Source organism: Loxodonta africana, chromosome 4 (genome assembly GCF_030014295.1).
Source record: "Loxodonta africana isolate mLoxAfr1 chromosome 4, mLoxAfr1.hap2, whole genome shotgun sequence".
In the NCBI taxonomy this organism is placed as follows: Eukaryota; Metazoa; Chordata; class Mammalia; order Proboscidea; family Elephantidae; genus Loxodonta; species Loxodonta africana.
In genome coordinates this window covers 114,972,155-114,996,398 of record NC_087345.1, presented here as the reverse complement: position 1 = coordinate 114,996,398, position 24,244 = coordinate 114,972,155, and the positions used below count along the sequence as shown (strand labels likewise).

At 34.9% G+C, this 24,244-nt stretch overlaps 1 protein-coding gene across 9 annotated transcripts in view; it reads right to left on the bottom strand.

Annotated features, from left to right (window-relative positions):
• Positions 1–24,244, bottom strand: part of SOX5 (SRY-box transcription factor 5) — a 1,149,712-nt gene that overhangs the window by 235,036 nt on the left and 890,432 nt on the right. The gene's annotated exons all lie outside the window — the stretch shown is intronic.

Genomic DNA, 24,244 nt, shown 5'->3' with positions numbered 1-24,244 from the left:
TTTACAATACAGCTCATTAAAAGTCTATCTGCTAAAAATAAGGCCATCCCTATCTGGGCCCCAGTCCATAATGACTTCATCAACAAACTGATAAGAGGGGAGGAAAAAAGAATGTGTTTTGTCACCTGCTGTTTCAAAATCATTAGCTTTTCCCCCTTGCGGAACAGAGCCATACTAATTCTTTACGACAATGGGTACATATAAACCTGCAGTTCATTGTTTTTCAATTTGGTGAACAAATTCCAGCTATAACGGATGCTTGTCAATTTCAGAGTGTTAGTCTGCAGTCAAAAAATAATTATGTTGATAAAATGCAGAGCAGAAAAAAAAGGCAAAGAATTAGCTCTTAAATCTCTACATGTAATTATATCCCTCTGTGTGTTTACAATTACATCCACTTTATAATATGTGTTTAACATTGTATGGTGGTAAGCATACAAGCACACTGTAGAAAGATTTGCCAGTACCTCAAACATTTAAAAAAAAAAAAAAAAGAAACTTGAACTATAAGAAGCTTTAAAAAATTGCAAAATCTAGAGAAGAAGGTAATGCCTACAAGGAAACCTATTATTTGCTTATTTCAGATTTGTATCACACTCTTTTAAAAGGCTCTATGCTGGGTTATGCTGGGAAGGGGCACACACGTTTTAGAGAGCGAGGTTATGCTTTGGTTTGATATTTTTGTCTAGATAGGCCATGGTTTTTCACCTCTCCCTTTGTTTCGAATTTGAACATATAAGTAAATATAAATGCTAATAAAACTCCCAAACATTAAACTCAGTTCCAAACAATGTAATTGTATATTCTTGTCAGCATTTAGATGGGTACACAATTACAATGGCTTTCAATCCCACGATTAGCACTGCATTCAGTTAGAAAATGGTTTGTACTAAAAGATAAGTGTCCCAGTATGTGCCATCTAAATAACAATACCCACACTTATTATCTAGATCTAAGACATACACTGCCATTCTCCACATTGGTGTTTATGTGTATTTGTGTTTGTTCAGGCATTTGTTTACCCCCTACTAGGAGCATAAAGGGAGTACATGTTAACTTATCAAAGGGACCGTCTGGCCTAGAGACCATAAGATTATTAGAAACTGGTTAATTTTCCCCACAGTAGAATGCATTTTAAGAGGCCTTCCTCATCGTCTTTAGCTAATGCAATCTAGTGTTTTCAGGGCCCAATCTTACTCCCATAAGTCACCAGAGTCACAAAGCCTGTGTGGAGTTTTCAACAAAGCTGAGGAGCAGTTTTCCTCGGAAAAACTACAACGATATGGAACACTTCTCTCTCAGACGTCAAAAATTCATGGAGAGTAAAATGATGTAAAGCTCTGAATGACCACTGGCTTTACGTGGCCTTTATGTATAGGTGAAAATACAGATCCCATACCACAACTACTAGGTACAGGTTTACCTATGGAATGTGTGAAATGTTTTTTTCCTTTATAACAAAATATGTTTCTATCTTCACACTTAACGAAAAAAGGTACTAAATAATTCTTATTTTTTTGATATCCTTATTTTTATACCATAATGTTTTGAAAATAAAGGCAATACTACGAGTAATAAAACATTAGATCTTCTTATTGTAATCAATATGTTTGTTCACTGGGGCTTTAAAAGTAAATTTTAAAACCTGTCAGAGTTTCCAACGTGTCTATATTCCAAGTAAGCGCTTTGTGAAAGAAATAATTTTTTAAACCATATCAGAGTAGGTCAAATCAACACCACCGTTTCTTTTTTTTCCAGCACTCTACATAAACCGGCAAGCCAATATGGTATTTGCAATAGAGTACTGTCAGTCATTAAAAGCTAACAAACCTCTGCAAAGCAGGAATGCAGCAATAGAAATCCATTGTGCACTAACAATAGGCTCCTGAACCTCCCAGCACCAAAAGCAGACCATTTTACTTTTAAGGCTATTGTCTGCAAAGTCCATGACAAAGCTTTTCCCCTGCAGCTAGACAAAATATTCACTGTAGTGTGCTCATAAAGAAACAGAAGTCTTCTGTCTAAGTTGCAGAGTTAAAGGAACAGCAGCCAGATTTCTGAAACCTGTAGACCATTCTTGGCCTCTTTATTACTAGCATAAAGATACAAGGCTCCAATACAGAGCCACCCTTTTCAAATACCTGACTTTTAACATGCACTACTGAAAATAAGTAACTTAAGTCCAAGTTATTTGGAAAATGTAAAATCAGAAACACATCTAGCTCAGGGTTGTCCCGTTTATGGACAAATAAAGACACTAATACTTGCAATTTGGATGAGACATACACTTTAAATTTAGACTCAGTAAACATTTATTGAGTAGCCTAGGTGCCAGAAACTATGCTAGATGCTTTTACCTGTTTCTGTCATTTAATCATACCAACCACCTAAGGACTTGAGTTAGGTTATTATACCTTTTTTTACAGGTTTAAAGAAAAGAAGAAAAAGGTGAAGTGATGTTTCACAAACTGTAACAGGCAGAGCTGAGGTTTGAACAAAGCTTTTTCTCCCTACAAACTCCTAATGCTCTTGTGGACAATGGAAATGATAATGATAGCTACTATTTTGAGGGCTAGGTGCTAAGTAGTATATCAGGTCACTTGCTTGTGGTATCTCAAACTTCTCACAATAATCTTCTGGAGTAGATACTGGTACATCTGTTTTGAAGTCCCTGGGTCGCAGTTAACTTGCTCTGCAGCTAACTGAAAGTTTGGAGGTTCGAGTCCACCCAGAGGAGCCTCAGAAGAAAGGCCTAAGAATCTACTTCCAAAAAATCAGCCACTGAAAAATGTATGGAGCACAGTTCTACTCTGACACACATGGGGTCGCCATGAGTCAGGAGTGACTTGACAGATTGTTTTTTACATCTGTTTAATAGTTTCAGAAACTAAAGCTTAGGGAAATATCTTTACTTTCTCGATGTAGAGCTAAATTCACCCTACTAGGTCCTAAAAACTTTGCTCTTTCTAGTACACACACATTACCTCATTTCATTTGCAAAACAATCCTGTATGGTAGGAAAAACTATTGCCATTAACTTCATTGGAGGATGAAGTAAAAGCTTGAAGGATGAATCAAATTTCCCAGGGTAACGGGTACCTATGAGCAACTGTGGTGGGATTAAAAGCCAGTATTTCTTTAAATTCTCATTTTCCTCAGGATATAGTCCACTATATGACTCTGCTGTTCAGAATTCTGGACAATTTAAAGAAAACCTATGATCTATAAACAAAGATGTATAATATTCATACAGCAAATATATACAATAACATGGATCCCACTTTTTTTTTTTTTTTTAATATATCATGTAAGAACTGTTAGGATATAAATCAAATAACCTGGGATCTCCAGACTTTGCCACTGGCTAACTCAGTGACCTTAAGCACATCACTGCACCCACTTTACCTCTCTATCTGAATTTCTGTAAAACAAAGCACTTTGAGCAAATCCACATCCAGTATTCTACCAACTGCTACCAACTCAATTTGTTTCCATCAATAATTCATGAACGAGTGGCAAAAAATGATCTCAGACTAATGAACGTAATAGATGGACATGTACCAATGATTTAACTTCTTTAAAAATAGTAAAGATCCCATAGAAAATCATGAGTAGAAATGTAAAAGATGAAATGTCAAACTCCCAATATTTATAATATAATGTGTGAATATGAGTAAAGTGAAATTTGACACAATTATAAATGCTGCTTAAGTACTGATGGAGTAAAATAGATTGTAGGATTGTAGTAGTTTGCGAATGTTCAAAAGTTCAAATTCTGTAACATACATAATTGTCATGTTAAGACATGTCATATTTTTAATTGAAACATTTTTAAAGATTCTACTGAGATTCACTTCTCCTGAAGTTAACTTATTCCAAGCACTGGAAAATCATGATTATCTTCAAAAAAAGAACTAGGGATCTGTTATGGATTGAATTGTGTCTTCCCAAAATGAGTGTCAACTTGGCTAGGCCTTGATTTCCAGTATTATGTATTTGTTCTACATTTTGTGCGCTGATGTAATTATCCCATGTGTTATAAATCCTAACCTCTATGATGTAAATGAGGCAGAATTAGAAGCACTTATGTTAATGAGGCAGGACACAATCTACACGATTAGGCTGTATTTTGAGTGAATCCCCTTTAAGCTATAAAAAAGAGAAGTGAGTAGAGGGGAGAGGGACCTGTATCACCAAGAAAAAAGCGCTATAAGCACAGTACATCATTTGGATCCAGGGTCCCTGCACTGAGAAGCCCCTACACCAGAGGAAGATTGATGACAAGGACTCTCCCCCAGAGCTGACAGAGAGAGAAAGCCTTTCTCTGGAGCTGGCTCCCTGAATTCAGACTTCTAACATCCCAGATTGTGAGAGAAAAAATTTCTGTTTGTTAAAGCCATTCACTTGTGGTATTTCTGTTATAGCAGCACTAGATAACTAAGACAGGATTCCTTTATTAAAATAAATGTAAGAGATAATATTAATAATAATTATTTGCATAGATATCAATTTACAGGATGCTATTCTATCAGATACAATAATTCTGTCAATGGCATATATTACTATTATATCCATTTAGCAGATGAGGAAACTAAGGCCTGAAAGATACGTTGCTCAACATCACCTAGCTACAAAGTGAAATAGATGCAGTGTGAAACTAGGTACTTGATTCAGGGCAAAGGCAAATACGTATGTATTTTTAAAGAGAAAATAAAATAAAAGCTAAGAAATAAGCCATAAGATAAATTAGAGATAAAAGAAAGATATCCTTCATTAGTCAACACATTAATATTAAGATGAATCTAAATGGATTACTTCTGTCTCTGCTATCAAGAACCTTTTTATATATTTTCTTGCTTTTCCTTCTTACCCTTGCCTCTTTTGCTCACATATGCTTCTTCACATCAATGCCTGTGGCAATCTCCACCAGTGAATAGCCCCCCCAACTGTGCCAGCCATTGTTAAGACAGCATCCTGCCTCTTTAGTGCCTGTTCATTCCCTATAACTCTCACTCCTTTTTCCCTTCAGTGCCAAACACTCTTAAGATTGACTCCCTCATCTGGAACAATGAGACCCAGAGACTCATGCCAACATATTGTAATTCTCCAACAAGCTGCCAGTGCAAGAATTAAACCACATTCGCTCCAGTGCAGTAGCTTTACACACAAGCTCAGGTTTTTGCTTTGTGTTTATGTAGTCCCCCCCTCCCTTAATCTCCCTTGAGCTGCTGTGGCAGAGCTCACTGAAAAGCTGAATGAACAAAAAACACATATGTATAATATTTGACTTTTTAAACAAAGTCCCAGGAGTTAGATCATACCAAATCTACTGTTTATACTTTAATTTTGTAGCTTAAACTAATCTCTGTTATTCCTGACATGTGATAAGATACACGTTTAGGAATGAGTGTCCTCTTTGGGAAGAAACAACGGTATGGCTGAACTTCAAAATATGTCAATACCTCCTTTGAAGTCAAGCAGCTAAAGCATATGGATAGTGTTCATATCATAAAATCAGAATTTTTGAGCTGGAAGAAATCTTTTGATATTATTTAGTAAGCATTTCATAAAAGTAATTTACTAAAACATGTATCAGAAGTAAAATGGTTTGGTTACTTAAAACTAAATATAAAACAAGTAAAATAAGCATTCCATTTTCACATCAATCTAATTAACAATAAACAAATTTAGATATATTTTTTTACAAGACTTAGATCTTTTTATATGCTAGCAGACTGCTAATCTTTAAGTAAATTATGGATTATATAGTATTGTATCTGACCAAGAGTGTTACTGTTGGGAGAGTACTGTTTTGCTCAATATAATTTGGGTAATACTGATCTAGACCAATCTCCTCCTTCAACAGACTGAAATAAACTAGAGATGTTAGCTAACTTGTCTAAACTCACATAGCTAATCAATTACAAGGCAGGACTTGAAGCCTAGTTCCCATTCCAGTGCTTTCTTCAATATACCTCATAACCCCTAAGTTCTTACAATAAAACTCATCTTGTTTAAGTTAATAATTATACGATATGTCCCAGTGGTTAGTATTAGGTATGTTAATCAATATTCTCCCCTTAGAACCTTTCACCTGATAGCCCCATGAAACTGAAGAATAAATACAACTTACATTTTCCTTCAAAGAGCTAAATACAATTCAATATGTTGCCTTTAAACTATTCTACCACTGATAATAAGATCATCTATTTTTATTGGGGAGGTGAGCCTAACTCCAGACATCACATAACAGTAAGAGTTCAATTCACGTTGACAATACCTGCATGTTTAGACCACATTTGGGGACAAATATTAAACAATGCAATGGAAGAAATATAAAAACTTTTACACATCTGGAAAGTTATTTATGCATGGAAGGACAGAAGACCATGTAACAGTCCCATTAAATAAGCACTACAGCTAATCTGCTATGGAAAATGTCAAGTTCTTCTAGGAAATGTTAAAAAATAATACACACCGCAACACATACTACAGAAACACATCTGAAATTTCCAAGCATTAGGATTTCAATAAGCCTTATTTTTACATGCAATTGCCTGAAGTGAATTAAGCTCTGGACATACTTTACTTTTAGTACTTCCAAAATATTTGTTTGTTTCCACTTGAAAGTTAATAAGGGCTTGTTAACAGAAAAATAAATACATAGTAACTTTGGACTGCTGACTCAAGTTTTGAAATTTTTAATGTGCAATCAGTTTTTGGAATATGTAATACCAATCGTTAGAGATTTAAATTTTCTTTTTGTACAATGTGAAATTAACACACCTGTTCAATTATACCCAATCATATACCACATGTTATAAGAATAATTTTTTCATTACATGGTTATATATTCCACAATCAATATGGTATAACTGCTACACATCAGTAACTGTGGGATCACTTCTCACAACAAAGCTCTGTATTTTCTCCATGTAAATCTCCACTACATGATAGGTATAACTTGTGAGTGATGGAGTAAATGGTTGTTTTGTCTACTTCCTCTTCACTCACAAAGGAAGTGCACTTTCTTACACAGATTATAACTATTTGTTTCGTTCTGGTATCAAATATTATATATCAACAAAAAATAACATAAGTTGAGAGTAGCATTTCAAAAATTAATTACAAGGAATTATGAAGAAAATATCTCTCGTGTTTTGTTAATAAAAATAAATAATAATTTAATGTCATACAACTTGACTCCATCACTTACTAGTTATATAACCTTTGGCAAATAATCTAACCGCTCTTGTGCTTCAATTTACTTATCCATAAGAGGGGATAATAATTGCACTTACATAGTTGTTGTGATAATTAAATCAGATAAATTATGTAAAGCACTTGAAGTAGTACTGAGAACATAGTAGCATCTAATAAATGTTAACTAACATTACAACTATAGCTTAGTATACAACAACCAAAAGAACTACTTCAAAAATCAATTAAGCTATACACATACGTTTTACCTTTCCTGCACTGAAACTAAACTGAAATCAAAAACCTCATTAATAGGTAATAATCCTGCCTCTACACTTTCTATGATAATGACTCACAACTCTGTCTTATTGGTTATCTGCCATTCCTATGAATTTTTTAACTGACTCATGTCAACAAAGATGCTACGGGAAAGGCATGTAGTAGGATGAGGAACGGAGAAGGTGTCACTTCAATTAGGTTAATGTATGAAATGTTCCAAAATAACACACATACACGCTCAATTCATCTTTACCTGATTTTTTTTTTTTCCTGGACAGTTATCTTTCTAACTGTCCAAAGGTGCTATTTGGTCCTCGACAACAGCCAAAGCTTTTAAGCCAGTGCTGTTGACAAGTGGAAGGGAACAATAAATAGCTTTGTAGAGCTCTTTTCCCAGGGTCACTCAACCAGCAGTAATAGTTATTATTTTTATTTATTAGCACTGTAGCCCTGTCCTCTATCATGGCTAACTCACCTCCACCCCAACGACAGCAAAATCATTTTAACTTTTAATAAAAAATGGGAGCGTGCAGCACTCCTGTGCTCTTTCAGTAAAGTGCATGGCTAATGAATATTGTCCATTTGGATCCAAATAATTCATGATGTCAGCAAAGTGTGGGTGGAGAGATGTGAATCAAGTGGTAACCGTTAGTTACAATGAGAGGAGTTAGAGTAGAGCGTAGGAGGAGGCAAACAGGCTACTAGTGAAAAGGGGGGAAGAAAAGAAAAGCAAAAACAACTTGTGAGGAAGAAAATTGGGAAGAAAGATGTTTATGACACATGCATAATAGGTAACTTATATAAAATAAAATACTTCCTACAAAAGTCTTTTGTAATTACTTTTATTCTTTCATCCATCTTATAACAAAATTTCTTAGAGAACTGTTGTAATAAATATTATATTTCATATATTTTATTTCAAAATGTATTTTCTCCATTGTGTATATGTAATACAGAAAAAGAAAAACAGAAGAGAAACCATAAGAACTAAATTATAGCATGAGATGTGTGAGAATCAGGCACATGTAAAACAAAGTCTTCATCTCACCAGACCAATTTATAAACAAACTGAGGAGATGCTTAACATGATTTGAGCACATCACAGTTTCGTAAAGATGAGAATGCATACTTCTAAGCATATTATATATGCCTATTGACATATTGAAGAAAAGAATTACCTAAATGTATATTTGAATTATAAATGAAGTAATTACCTACCACAAAGAATGTATTCATGTATCTTTCATGTAATTACATACCTAGACCATGGCAAAAACAAAAATTAATGACCATATTTGTAGAATACTTTGGGTGGCTGTTCAAAATTATTAAAGGGGTTGGTAGAAAAGATACGGGAAACACAGAAAGAGGAAACAACATACGTTAAAATAAGCATTGCAATACTTAAAAAATATGCCAGAATGTTTTGCCCCTGGAAGTGAGAATTAAAGCGCATACAGCCCGACGCTAAACCACTACACATCCTGAATCTTCTTTATCACAACATATGTGAACACAAATCTCAATCTCAGCCTACCAGATGCCTGAAAAGATATGAACAATGAAAAACTGACATGATTCATATAATAAATCAAATTGTGATGTGCAGGTAGTTGGACAGTTGAGCGGCAAAGCTAGTTATAACCAGATTATATTTTATGTGCTAATAAATACCATTAGATTTAAAAATTAAGGCAAATATCCTCTGATTTGCTTCAAATTATGTATCAAAATTTGCACAGAGTCTTCTTAACCAAAGTAGTCCATCTGCCTTGACAACTTGTTACATTTGGTCTTTCAATAACCTTTCATGGTTTTGGGTTGTGTCTTTTTTAAGAGTAATTTTAGATGAGGAAATACAATAGTTTTATTTGCAAAATGGCATTTAATTTTCACAAGCTTACACACCATTTAACCACAATGAAACCTGTAGTTGTGTGTTAGCTATGATAGGCTGTGACCCCCAAACATACAGAACAGCAAAAAATGTCAAACTGCAAGAGTCCTCTTTAAGAAAGATTTTTATTCAAGAGGGAACAAATAAAAGAAGATAATAAAAGGAAACAAAGAAAATATAACAAAGAAAAATGTCTGGATAAAGAGAAAAGCAGAATGTGGTTTTTACTTCTTCTGTATCAACAGAAATTTACCATTCCCGATGTTAAAAGCAGCGGGTATAAAGTTGGGCACGTACAATCTATTGACATATTTATTTTATTTCTGAACAGAAACTCTATAAGATTATCTTCTTTGTCTTTAATGGCATATATGTCATATACAGGTAGAGTCATTTTCTTTATTTTGCTTAACTTAAACACACACAATCAGGAGGCATCATGCTCTATTCACTTATTCATTTGTTTATCTAACAATCATCTATGAGGACCCTATTACGGAACTGTGAACTGAAGCCCTGGTGGTACAGTGGTTAAACGCTCAGTTGCTAACCAAAAGGTCGTTGGTTGAAACTTACCAGCCCCTCTGCGGGGGAAAGATGTGGCAGAGTTTGCGTCTGTAAAGATTTACAGCTTTGGAAACCCTATGGGGCAGTTTTACTATGTCCCATGGGGTTGCTATGAGTTGGAATGGACTTGAAGGCAATGGGTTTGGTTTTTGGTTATGGCACTGTGATAGGTGCTAAGACATGGCCGCTGTACCTGAATAAACTCACCATCTTGTGGGAAGATGTACAGACTAACAGTGACCAGTCTCTAAAACCTTTAACTGAAATTGCTGTAGTGTCACTGAGACGCAATCCTATTGTTTCACTTAAAAAACCAAACCAAACCCACTGCTGTCAAGTCAATTCCGACTCATAACGACCCTATAGGACAGAGTAGAACTGCCCCATAAAGTTTCCAAGGAGCGCCTGGCGGATTCAAACTGCTGACCTTTTGGTTAGCAGCCCTACTAGCACTTAACTACTACGCCACCAGGGTTTCCTTTAGTGAAGTAAAATTAGAGATAATTGTACCTTACTTAAATTATAATATTAATGAATACTGTGCTGATAGATTTTTCCCAAGAGGCTACTCTTACAATATTGCTATAAAGTAAGGGCTGTAAAGTAGTTCTCTGTTTATCAATCGAATCTGCTATAAAAACTCACTCCACTAGGCAGTAATTTCAAAAAAAACGGTGCCAATTTCTCATCTTGTCCATATTTAGAAAAAGAATATGAATAATTCTCACTAGCTATTTAAAGTTAAATTAAAAGATATGTATATGAGTAAGACTAGAAAAGTATGTTAATTTAACAAATACAAGGTAGTAGGTATTCTTCCAGGCATGGGGGCTATCATCAAGAGCAAAACAGAAATGAATCCTATTCACCTAGAATTCATAGTCCTAGGAAAACTTTAAAATGGAAAATTCTAGGGCCACCTAGAGAGTCTGGTTCATTATGTCTTGCTTAAGTCCCAGGAATATGCACTTTTCCAAGACCCAAGGTAATTTTTTGATGAATAAACACTTATTCAGGATATAAAAATATAGATAAAAAGTCCTATTAAAACTTTGGAAATCTGAATTAAAATCTATTTAAAATTAATAAGACTCAAAGGAGTATAATCTGTTAGGCTCTCCTTAGAAAGGTCATAGAATTTTACTAGCACCACAGTGTGATCTAAGTAATAATTACACATTATCAACTAAAATATCAAAATCTATTGCAGTACTTCTCTATTTACAACTCCAGGAAATGTAGCGTTCCAAAGGTAAAAAAAAAGTCACATTAAAATATAATAATGAACTACCAGAAACTAACATATATTTTATCTATAAAAAAGGAAAAGAAAAAAAAAGAATTACTGAGTATTGAAACCATAAAAAAAAAAAAAATTGTTTAGAAATGTTCAATAAGGATTTCTGAATCATGTAACTACTTGTTAGAAACATATACTCTTTAACATAATGTGCTACATACATATACTGATGTAAGGGGCAGACAGAAAAAAAGAAAATCCTGAGAGTCAGCTAAATGACTGGGATATCTTCTCCAAATGGTTAAGAACTAAGGTCTAGGTAGGTTGAGAGAGGAATGGTAGAATAATGTTACAGGGATTAGATTTATAAGAGAAGGATGAATGAGATAACATCCTCATTATTCAAAAAATTCCTGTGATGAGCCCTGGTGGCGTAGTGGTTAAGACCTCAGCTGCTAATCAAAAAGGTCAGCAGTTCAAATCCACCAGCCGTTCCTTGGAAAACTCTATGGAGCAATTCTACTCTGTCCTATAAAGTTGCTATGAGTTGGAAAGGGTATTATGGTGTTGTTGTTATTAGTTACTATGGAGTGAAATTCAATTCATGGCTACCTTGTGTGTACAGAGTAGAACACTCCATAGGGTTTTCAAGGCTGTGACCTTTTAGAAGCAGATTGCTAGGCCTGTCTTCTGAGGCACCTCTGGGTGGGTTCAAACCACCAACCTTTGAGTCAGTAGTTAAGTGTTTATCCGTTTACACTACCCAGGGAATCCAGGCAATGTGGTAGAAAATAAAATAATTAATGCCTTGAATGTAATTAGCATGGTCTTCTATAGCATATCAACATTTTCACTGCATATTCTATTTTCTTAAAAACAGTCGGTAACATTCATACAATTGTGTCTCAAATCTAACAACTAAGATGAAAACATGATATATAAACATTTGGGAGGGTAATTAAATATCCTGCAGGGTCAGGAGGAGGAAAGAGAGAGAGAACTGCTGGATATTCTTTCCCCTATGCTTAGCTTTCCCAAAGTAAAGACTGAACAATTTCTCTGATATGTATAATGTACGAGAGATAGACATGTAGATAGATACCACCTAAATCTTTCCCTCACACACACATATATATTTAATATATTTATATACAATTTGTACCCACTTAACCCCTCTTTTGAAATGCATGAGGAAAAAAAGGTAGTGGGGGTGGGGAGGGCTCAAGGGATGTCCCACACCACATGTACCCTGTGCTTTCCTAATGATTCACTGATTTAAAAGAGTGAAATTCTGAAAAATGGTAGGAGGAAAAAAAAAAAAAAGACTATTTAAAACAGCCCAGGAATTTTGGTAAAATAACATAAAATATCAGCAGTTGAAAAATTAAGATATAAAATAGTATTTCATCCCCAAAAGATGGATGAAACCAGAAAAATGAGAAAGGACCCAGTTTTCTGACCTGGGGGTCAGAGGGCAAGCATTTACAAACTTGGGAATGGTCTTTTTTAAAGCCACAAAGGTCTGTGCTCCCCATGTCAAAGATTCAAATGTGCTCATACCTCTGGGAGTTTTCTCTGAGGGAAATGAAAACCCACAGGAACCTGCTATCTCAGCTCTCACAAAAAGGTATGGAGTATGTTTAAGGCCCACAGGGTCACTGTTATAAGATCTTTAGATCTCCTACCAAAACTGAACTCTGGACTGAATGAATATTGAAGAAGATTCCAGAAAGACCACGCTGTTCTCAACTCTTTGGAGAAATTCTCCTAATTCTCTAGGAAGAAATAGATTCATATAAAACACATCTGAATCATTCTTATAAATTAAATTGTTCCAATAATAAGCATTGAGGTCCTTAGTTAAATTATAAGCATTTCAAATAACTAATTCCAATTGTGGTAGTTGCCCAGAATCTAATTTGTGGAAAGCCCATAATTTAATGTAAGAAACTTGGTAAACTAAACATGTAAGTCATTTCACTAAATTTGTGATCTTCAAAATTGATCTTTATTACTAGATAGGAATCACTATTAAATACAGTATTATCTGATTAACATATCATTTGTTTATGAAATTAGGAAGAAAAAAAAAAAAAGTGTTCCATTTCTAAAGAGAGAGAGGAAAAACATTACTGTTCCATGACAGCTATCAAGGAACAAGGGAGAAAGAAATTACTTTGTTTAATGAAGGGATTAACATCTTTTGAAAGAATGTTTTCCGAATTTATAAATTACATTAGATATATAATCTAACAGGTTTTCCTGTTAGACAGTAGGTGTCAATTTATTATTTCAGCCTATAATTCTAGATGTAAAAACCAGGTTATTTATTTCTCTCTCTTTTCTTCTCAGCAAATTGTTCAGTTTATAGCTTAGCATACTCAGAAATTATTACGTGGCAAAGCTAAATCCCAAAGCACGTTTTGCCAAATTAAGCTGTATGAAAACTATAAACCAACACCTTAAAAAACAAACAAACAAAAATCTTGATTTGAGTTTAATTGAAACTCTTATTTTCATACATATTTCAGCCTTTCTGTGGTTGAGACACACAAAGTGTCTAAAAAATAATGATCAGTGAGACTTCACAGCATGGAGGGGAAAAAGAGGAAAAAAAAAGTTTATTCCACAGTATTTGAATCACATTTAGGTAGTTCTCTATGGGGCTACCACCAAATCCCTTAAGCCCACCAGCCTCTTACCTACATTAAATTAATGAGGCATCTCAAGCATACATTCTTCACCACCAGCTCTAAGCTCTCCAGTTGGACACCTACAATTCACTAAATTACAAACAGTGACCTAGAGGAGACATCTATTTGTTATATACAATATTGTATTATAATATAAACTAGGAAATTAAGACTAAGGCAATAAGATATGCATTGAACTGTATTTTCTAGGGTTAATAGGGGCCGGACTATAACACTGTGATCTTCTCTTTGCCGATACAAGTTCCTATTTTCCCATCAGGAAGTAAAGGCCTCCACAGATCAACATTTTGAAATACAATACTTATGGATAACCCAATACTAAGAGGCCTCTATTATGCCATGATACTCACTACCCCCATACAATACTTTTATTAAGCCTCAAGTACATTAAGCTTGATTATAATCAATTTTTTTTTATAATACCACCTTCTTACTAATGCTCATAACACTTGGCTCCCAGGGATGTACTTATAATGAGATGGCTGGGTGTATTTTCCATTAAAGGCCTCTGTTGGAGTTTCTATAGTGCTTTTTTTCTCATATATTTCAAGTTAAATGCTCCCTCTATTTTCATGTTTGCCTTACAATAGCCAGTCCCTTTTCCATGATTAATTTTCTATTCAAAAACAATTTGCTTCTTTTTCCTTTGTCCTCTCATGTTCAAAACAACCTCTTTCCTTTTCCCTTGTCCATTGCAGAAACTCACCTCCTCCCCCACCACCACCTTCTAGTCCTCAAATACGTTTTAATGACATACAGTCAAAAATATTTAGCCCTTCCCCCTGCCCCCTGCAGGAGACTACCCAATTAACAAAAACAAAACCCTGAATTATCAAGGCTATTACTGAGCCAAGAAGTGCTATAGCCATTTATTGATATGACCTCAGCAGTCTCCTGATTGAATTGCAACCCTGCATTAAATCAAACACTATGTGTTGTGTGTGTGTGCTTTTATAAATGCAGGGTGTTATGAGGTGGGATCAGGGAGTGGGTAGGGGTGGCGAAGAGATTATAAAAACTCTCAGAGAAAGTTCTTGACTCAGACTGTGTCTTTTTCTTCTTCTTCTTCTTCTTAACATGCTCTTTACTTTGTTTTGGAACTTGTATACGTTTTGTGAAAGTCTCTGAACTGGTATTCCTAGCCATGTTTAAACAACAGAAATAATGGAAGCATAATTGACTGCAGCTGGGAAGTGTCATCCTATCAGCAAGTAGCACCTAACTGGCAAATACTACAAGCTTGTTAAAGATTCCTTTATGAATTGGGCACTGTAACAAGACTGGGCATTCTTTATACCACAAACTCAAATCTTCACTGATTTATTTCTCAAATTTTACTAGACTAGAAACAGTAAGCGGTTACCCTGTTGGCCTCTATCCAGCATGTTTGGGCAGAAAAGGTGGGGCGCATGTTTCATGAAGTTAAATACATAACAGGTTTATAAACATGCTATATCTTTCAGTCACAGAGGAGATATTCAGAGAAAACAGTCTTCCCGGTACATGAATTTTCATAAGAGAAAGGAGGAAAAGTAAAAATAGCTTGTTCAGAAATCCATTTCTGTGAATCAAATTAAACCATAAACTTCTCCATACATATCATATTCTAATTAGGGACAACCAAGGTTCAATTCTTATTTAGAAGCAAGCTCTTATGTCACTCTTTAAGTCTGCTTTACTCTAACTTTCCAAAAAAAAGGGGGCAAAAAGAAAAATAAAGGAAAACTAATAACTCCTCTCTAACTTACCAAGAGAAAAGCTACAGTTAAGTCCCTTTTCCTATTTTCTTATATTTGTGTAGCTGTTAGACATTTTGCAAAGGAGGGGAGTACCAGCCAGCCTTTCACAACAAAAGACCCACTGTCACTGAGCCAGTCCCAGACATGGTGGAAACCAGCCCACAGGAAAAGGCCTGGCTCCAATGTTAGGCCCCGGCTGAGTACAGTCACTATATTCACTCAAATTGGCAACAGGTCTCAGTGTTCCTGGCTTTGAGCTGTGAACAAGGGTCGGGATTGAATAACCAATTATACAACCGCTGACTGAGTTTATCCAAGGTTTGCAAACTGCTATAATAGCCCAGTATTCAACCAACTGTTTTATCCTTTTCCAGATATACTGTCATATCTCCCCTTGTGTTCCATTTACATGTCACTTTATTACATACATCCATTAAAAAGGTTAATACGGTGTCATACTCAATGCCTAAATGTTGCCTTACAGGAGTTCTGCTTCTCTCCTGGACATTTTATATAGACACCTTTCTCTGTCTTTCACTTTCCCTCTGCAAGTTAAACCAAGTTTCTGTCAAGACTACGGAACAGTGGATGAAAGAACAGTAGCCAAGTTTCAACAGTTTCAAAAATACTCCTTATACTAACAGGCTGTTTTAACCCACCTTGTTATGGTAAAAATGTGAAAATTCTGAAGTTTGGCAGTTCAGACTAGCACCCTAAATTTGAGGCGCTCATATAAGTTCATCCAAGTGCGTGTCTTCCCTCTCTGCCAAAATGGACTTATCCCTCAAAGTTGAAGAAGACCTAAAATTTCTCCCCACTGATGCACATGCCTCTGCTTCATGCAAAGTGGTTGCGATGGAAATGAAAAACAGAAATAGAATTTCAAGTACTTTTCCTAAATATTTGCAAACCTGAAATTCCTGAATGGGTACCTTCAAATTAAATAAATAGAAAAAGGGTAAATCATAGAACTATCAGATGATTATCAAGAGGTTGGTGGGTTTTTTTGTTTGTCAATGTCTTGATTTTTGGTCCTTTATTTTTATTCCACACTTGGTGTTACCAGGTGTTTTACACATAATCTTATTTTCTTCACTAAGTCCATTTATCTTTAAAATAAAAAATACAGATTCCTTCTAAGAACCTAGGTGACATCCAAAGGATTATCTAAAACACACACTGACATTTAATAACAAAGCTTACTAAAACTAAGAATGACTGATTTCATGCAAAATTCTTTACATCTTTAAATATTTTGAGGTCTTTGTTTATCTGTAATTAAAATTAAGAGATAAAAGTTCCCTCAAAATGGACAGTTATATTAAAGATCTTTAATATAATTACATATTATAACAATATTTAAGCACTAGTAGCAAAGACTAATTAAGTAGTTGAATGGTATTAGGTTTCAAATGCTTTACATATATTTCTTATTTAATTTTTGAAAAATTCTTATTTGTACTTGTTGAGAGCAGAGACTTCATGGCCAGAGTCTTCCTTCATCACTGACAAGCTTTGACATCTTGGAGAATTACTTAATCTCCTGTGCTTTAGTTTGCTCATCTGTAAAATTAGTATGTACCTACTATACCTGCTCTCTAGGGCTACTGGAGGCATTACATGAGTTTCTCTAAATAAAGTTCCTGAATACATAAAGTATTTTCAGTGTTTGCTGTTGTCATCATCATCATCATCATCCTAATCATTACTATCTTTTTAAGTAATTTACTGATCAAATAACCAAGTGTTGAGCAGCTCAATGAGTGGAAGCACTCATAATAAGCTTTTTTTTCTTTTTTGCAAATGGGTATTTACAAAGAATTTTAAATGTTTGGATGGTCGTACTAATAATAACATCAGTCTTCACTTATTGAGCATCTACAATGTATAGCTATTTGCAAAGCCAAAGTAGCAGAAAGACTATTCTGATAAAAAGATACAATATTTTGTTTTTGCAACTCATAAGATTGATATAAATGCCCAACATTCAGAAGTCTACCATGGAATTCCTTTAAATCATTGTTAATTGTAGACGAAACTTTTAAATATTGTCATTTTGATTATTCTATATCTGAAAGCATAAATACTTCTAGTTTTTTAAGCCTCATTTGTGGCTAGGAATAATTTGTTCAAGTTCGATGGCAGTGGAGATTGGATGAAGAGAATCTATTCTGAGAAACAAAACTGTACATTGTAAATACAAAGATGCTGTGCATCCATCTAATTCTTACCAGAAGGGTCGCTAAATCAGACCTGGTTGCTGATTTTTTAAAAAGAAAAAAAAAAAAAAAAAGAAGTTGGCTTTTACATATTGGCAGAGTACTGAAGACACAGGTGATGCCACCAACCATAAACGCAGATACAAAACCTAAAATGCAATATAAAGGATCAAAATGTTCATAAAAATTAAATGTAATGAAGCTGACATTAGCAGGTGGCTGAAAAAAATCACCTCCATTACTTTATCAAAGGTAGGGTGATAACAGGGAGGAAAACTTTGGAGTCATTCAGAACCAGCTTTGAATTTTGGCTCTGTTCTTTACTAAAATTGACCTTAGACAAGGTATTTAACCAGAGTCTCAGACTGCTTATTTCAAAAAGTGGTATTATGATGCCTGCTTGTCTTACACAGAGAAAGAGAAAATAACAGGCATAAGTGCTTAAAAAGCTCAGCTGCTATCACCACCTTCATTAACATCATCGTGTTACTTTGCATCGCCATTGTGAATAAATACCTGTAAGCACAGCTTAAATTTTCTTGTTAAGCAGTATTCTAGAATTAGTTACTCGAATAAATATTTGTGGGGTTAAATACATGCTTTCAAAACAGATTCTTTGATCTGGATTCTATAACTGGATAATATATAAGGAAAAAAGCAACAAAAAGTAAACAAACAAACAAAAAAGAAACCTTACTATCTTATATACCTTGTTTATAATTATAAATAGAATTTAGCAGGAATATTTATCTAATGAATTTCCTTCAGATTCTGGGATGATATGAAACATAGGTATTGAAAAATAATATTGATTGTTTTTTCCTTTTCTCCAAAAAATCTAACTTCAGTAAAGTTCAAATGAGTCAAATTTTTTGGTTCCAAATTTTGGGAAGTTATTTTAATAAGATATATAAAAGAAATAATTCATTCAATTATAAAATGATGGCAAATTGTTAATGTTTTGACTACTATTATAATTACAATGTGACAGTATCAGCATTAGCAAAGAGAGAAATTAAAGACATATGAGAAATTCTTCACTTTCTCACACCCTAAGGAAAAGAGCAATTCTGCATTGAGAAGTTTTCTATTCTTTCACTAAAAGTCTCATTCTTTTTTTTCTGAAGAAAAAAATAATATTGGCATACTCTACTAGCTGGTTGGAAAAATATGAAGGAAATAATATTATACCATTTACAGAGATAAATACCTCACTATTAAAAAGAGATTTTTCTGGGATAGATCTTTAATCTGAACCCACTACTTTCTAGGGAGATTTTTTTTCCAGTGATGTGCTTATAAAATATGCAGAATTCAGCTACCTATCTCATTTTGTGTGTGTGTAAAATAACATTTACTTTATAACTGACTCTGCATCTGTAATGGCCATGAAAAACCTATGGCAAGTTACAAAAATTATGAGACCAAACAGACAACGTTGTAACCCTAAGGCAATTAAACAAATGCTCTAAATATCATAAATATTGCCCATTTTTGGAGGCATATTTGGTATCGCTCCCTCTTCCCTACTTGGCTTATAATAGTAATCAAATCATTAATATTTATTGACTGTTTACTATGTACCAGGTATAGGCCTGCAATTTATGTAACTACCTCATTTAATTCTCAAAACAACCTTAAGAGGTAAGTACTATTATTATCCTGTATTTTACAGAGGAAATTGAAGCTTAAAAAGGTTATCATTAACCAAGGACATACACCTAATGAGTAAGTCAGGATTGAAATCCATGTCTGTTGGATTCCAAAGACTGCTCTCTTAACCAGTAACCATACTGACTCACCACGTCCACTAACAAAACAATAGGTGATATTACAAAAAGAATTGGGTGTATATGATGAAATACCATTCTGAGTTCCTACTGGCGATGATTTCTGGGTTCTCAAGGGTATGCCTGATTACTTAGGCTTAGAATAAAATCTTTGGATTTCTAATAAGGCCTCTTACAAAGGCCTCCAAAGTCCCATAAGACCTGGCTCCTGTTTATTTCTCCAGGGCCATATTGTACTATATTCTTCCCAGCATGCACTGCACACTCTGGCCTTCTTTATACTTCTCAACTAGCTAATTTCATTCTCACTTCTGTATGTTTTTACTTGCTGTTCACTCTGTTGGAACACTATTCTCTTAAATGCTCATAGGACTGGCTCCTTCTCTTAATTTATACCTTAACTTGTACTTCACTTATCCAAACAGGCCTTCTTTGACATACCATCTAAAGTAATATAGCCCTGCTACCATTTTCATCAATTTCTATCCAATTTCCCTTTTTGTTTTATAGTATTTATCATTAGAAATCATCTCATTTATTAGTTTATTTAATGTTCCCTCACTACTATAAGCTCTAGGAGAACCGGGAGCTATCTGTCTTGTTCAATATGTAACATTTATTCCCTAAACTGGAGGCTGGCGTGTATCAGATATTCGGAAATATTTGTTAAATTAATGAATAAGTATATGAATATTCTTCCAGACTCTTAGATATCCTCTGTGCTTTCAGGCAACTTATGATTTGGAGGTCATTCCCAATGTGTTAGAAGACCATTCTTCGAGTTACCCAGAATAAGAGTATAAAATGATTAATTTGCATTATCCAATAAAATGATTAATTTCTTAATTCTCACCCATGGATTTTATACATCAAAAAGTTATTCTGTGGATATAGACACGACTATTCTTGCTAAAAATTCTTGCTATCTTCAATTAAATATATTAAGGGAGAAGGTAATCAAAACATCAGAGGTTACAGTGAACTACAGCCATATAATTGCCTTGTCCTCTACTAAAAGGTACTGGGCTCCCATTTTCCCTAATTCTGAATAAGTTCAAGTTCTTTCGGGGTGCGTCAATTATGTCAGAGAGACATAACCAATAACTGTAACATCTGACTATCCCCAAATTTCTGTATATACACAATCGAAAATCAAAACCCCACTGCCGCCAAGTTGATTCCAACTCACAGCGATCCTACGGGACAGAGTAGAACTGTCCCATAGGGTTTCCAACGCCATAAATTTTTCCAGAAGCAGACTGCCATATCTTCTCCTGTGGTGCAGCTGGTGAGTTCAAACCGCTGATAAGTACATAACCACCTTACTACCAGGGCTCCCTGTGTACATATATATATATATACTTAACTTCTAACTGTACATACATTTTAACTTCTATTTACATGAATATATTTTCTAAAGGACCAATAAAACTAAAAATTATTTGGGTAAATCAACCAAAAAAAATTCCTCTTGTACTACTCTGGAGTAATATCACACACGTACTTAACTCATCTGAATTCAACCCTACCCACTTTAAAAAGAAATTAAGAGGAAAAAGTAAGCAAAAACCCTAACAGTTTAAATACGGCAGATGATTCAGTGCATAAACTTTTGCTGAGTAAGTTGACACATGACACATACGATGAGACCACTGCTCCCTTAGTTGGTCTCAGTTCCTGCATGCCTTTCACAGTTTGAGCATCTCACTGTGCCAAGAACAGGTTTAGTGCTTAAAGACACGTACGTTTCATACAATATGAAACACAAGGCAGCAACTTCATCTGAGGCTCAACCAAAGAAACAGTAACATGTGGCTGCGCTTTGGCAGAATGATCAAAAAACAATGATATGAGGCTTCATTGTGGAAAGTTCCTGGCGTGTTTCCAAATTGACTGACTTTAGAATGCAAACCCAGTTTAAATGTGGCTTCACTATATTGATTTCAAATGTAAAACTGATTTAATATTGAATCTCTGCTATGCACATATACCAAAACCCAAAACTTGCACCCGTCGAGGTGATTTAAACTGATAGCAACCCTATATAGGACAGAACAGAACTGTCCCATAGAGTTTCCAAGGATCACCTGATGGATTCCAAGTGCCTACCTTTTGGTTAGCAACCGTAGCTTTTAGCCACTATGCCACCAGGGTTTCCTATGCACGTAAAGGCAAGAACAAATTACTTTCTTCTAATTGCTTTCATTTTCTGCAAAATTGGATATAATATCTCAACTTTAAAATCTCTTCAAAAATCAACATAAGAATTGAGAATGGAAACTCCTATTGTTCATTAAACAAATTATGTACCAAATATTTACTTTCTGCCTACTTTGTCAGTCACTATGTAATGCACTATAGTTACAAAGATCAAAGATATAGTCCCTGACTTAAACACACTTACAGTTGAGACACATGAATTACCTTCGGACTAGGAGGCTATGGAACACAGAATGAGACTGCCTAGCTGAGGAAAGGAAGGATTCCAGAGTGCAAAAGGAGTACAGAGGAAAACAAATTTACGTGAATCAAGTTTTGAAAGCTAACAGGAGTTTTTCTTGTTAATGAAGAGGACAGTATCACCCTGAGAAGAGGAGCAAAATGGAAAAAAGTATGGAAAGAAACAAGCATGTTCAAGAAACTAAAAAAAAAGTTTGATATATCTAGGGCATAGAATGAATGTCAGAAGTGAAGTCGGCTAAAGTCAGAAAAGTTTTTGAATACCATAATAAGGAAATAGCTAGGCTTTGAATGAATTTAAGCAGGGAATTGATGTAATCAAATTGGTGAATTCCTCTCCTTTAGCAGAGAAGGTTAGGAGAGCCAAACTGGGTTTCAGGGGCCTGGGTAGTGACCATAAGTTGGAAGCCCTCTTACCCAGAGTTGTAGATGCTTAGAAAGAGAGAGAGGGAAGAAGAAGAAAATCTTATCCATGAGACAGTGGCAAGGTTCAAGGTCAAAAAATGTATATAAATGGTTTATAAAAGCAAGAAGAGCCTAAAGTGATGTCTGAAACTGAGGTACTGAAAGTATAAACCTAAAACATAGAAATATGAGACCAAAGTATCCCGGATCAAAATGCTCAGAGGAGAGTCCAATCTAAGTAAATGCAAGAAATATAAGATTGCTAAGACAATTTACCTGTTAGGCAAATAACGGAAGTAGACAAATTATTTCAAGCTTATGACCATAAAGTGGCTTTACTGCTTCCTGCATAAGACACTTTGACAGTAAAATGTTTTCACAGTGGATTCTAATGTTTAACTACTGTGCCTCATCTCCTTTTTATTATTTTAACTTTTTTTTTAACAATGAAAATATACATGGCTTTGTGTATACACAAGCCCCCCCCCATTAAAATAAAGTTATTCCTGTAATGTAACTTTTGCTAAATAAAACCGCCACACCAATGAGAGGCACTCACATCTACAGGCGTAAGGGAATTTTACAGATGTTGCTTGGAAAGATGACAAATGAACAGCCTGAGATTGAAGGGAAAATCCCCAATAATATTTACATTGAAAGACCAAGTTTCCATTAAAAAATACACACAATAATGGATCTGTGTCTGCGTTTAAACTATTTACTGCTATTTTACATTCTGAAGTGCACAGAGATTGATATTTTAAAAATATCACTGGAGAATTGAAGTTGCCTGTATAAAAACTGCAAAAAAAAAATCATGCAAGAACATGCACGCACAAAGTCTGATAATATAAATTATCATTTAACAATACTCACACATCCTTGATGCCCTATTTAAAAAAAGGAGACTGGTGGCGCAGTGATTAAGAGCTCGGCTACTAACCAAAAGTTTGGCAGTTTAAATCCACCAGCTGCTCCTTGGAATCCCTATGGGACAGTTCTACTTTGTCCTGTAGGGTAGCTATGAGTTGGAATTGACTTGATGGCAACGGCTAATAGGTGGGAAGGAGGTAAGAGTTTGGATTTGATTAAGTGGACATTACAAAGCCATAGAAATGTTTTTAAATAGGACTGCAAGATTATGAAAGTGGTATTTTAAAACCTGAGACTGGCCTTATAAATTAGGGTGGCTTGGTGGAAAATAGGAGTAAGGTCAGGGAAATAAGTCAAAGGCTATAATCTAGACCTGAGGAGATGAGGCCTGCAGATGTCCTGCAAATTTCTGAAAGGGAGAGATGAGTAGGGGAAGAATGGCAGTACTACTTCTCACGGAAACAGAAGCACTGTTTGGGGGAAGATTTCTTACTATTTTTATTGTGTTTCCTGATTTTGGCAATCGCAGTCCCCTGTGATTCCTTTGCCTCATCTCTGAGTATTAAATGTTCTATGAAGACAGAGATAAAAACACTCCCATATTTTAGAAAGAAAGTGAGGCCCCAAAGGTAAGATTTCTTACCTTAGGAAGCATAAGCAGCTCAATTTTTATGTACTTTCTTTATTTCATGTTTTTTCTGGAAACCTCTTTGCTGTTACTATGCTCATTTTTGCTCTGGCCAGCTAACCCAGAGGCAAAAGCTGCCTCCCTTCTAATCCCCATGTTATGACACTGACAACAGATAACTGTTACTAAATGATAACTGCAAAAAGAAAAAAAAAAGAATATGCATGCACAAA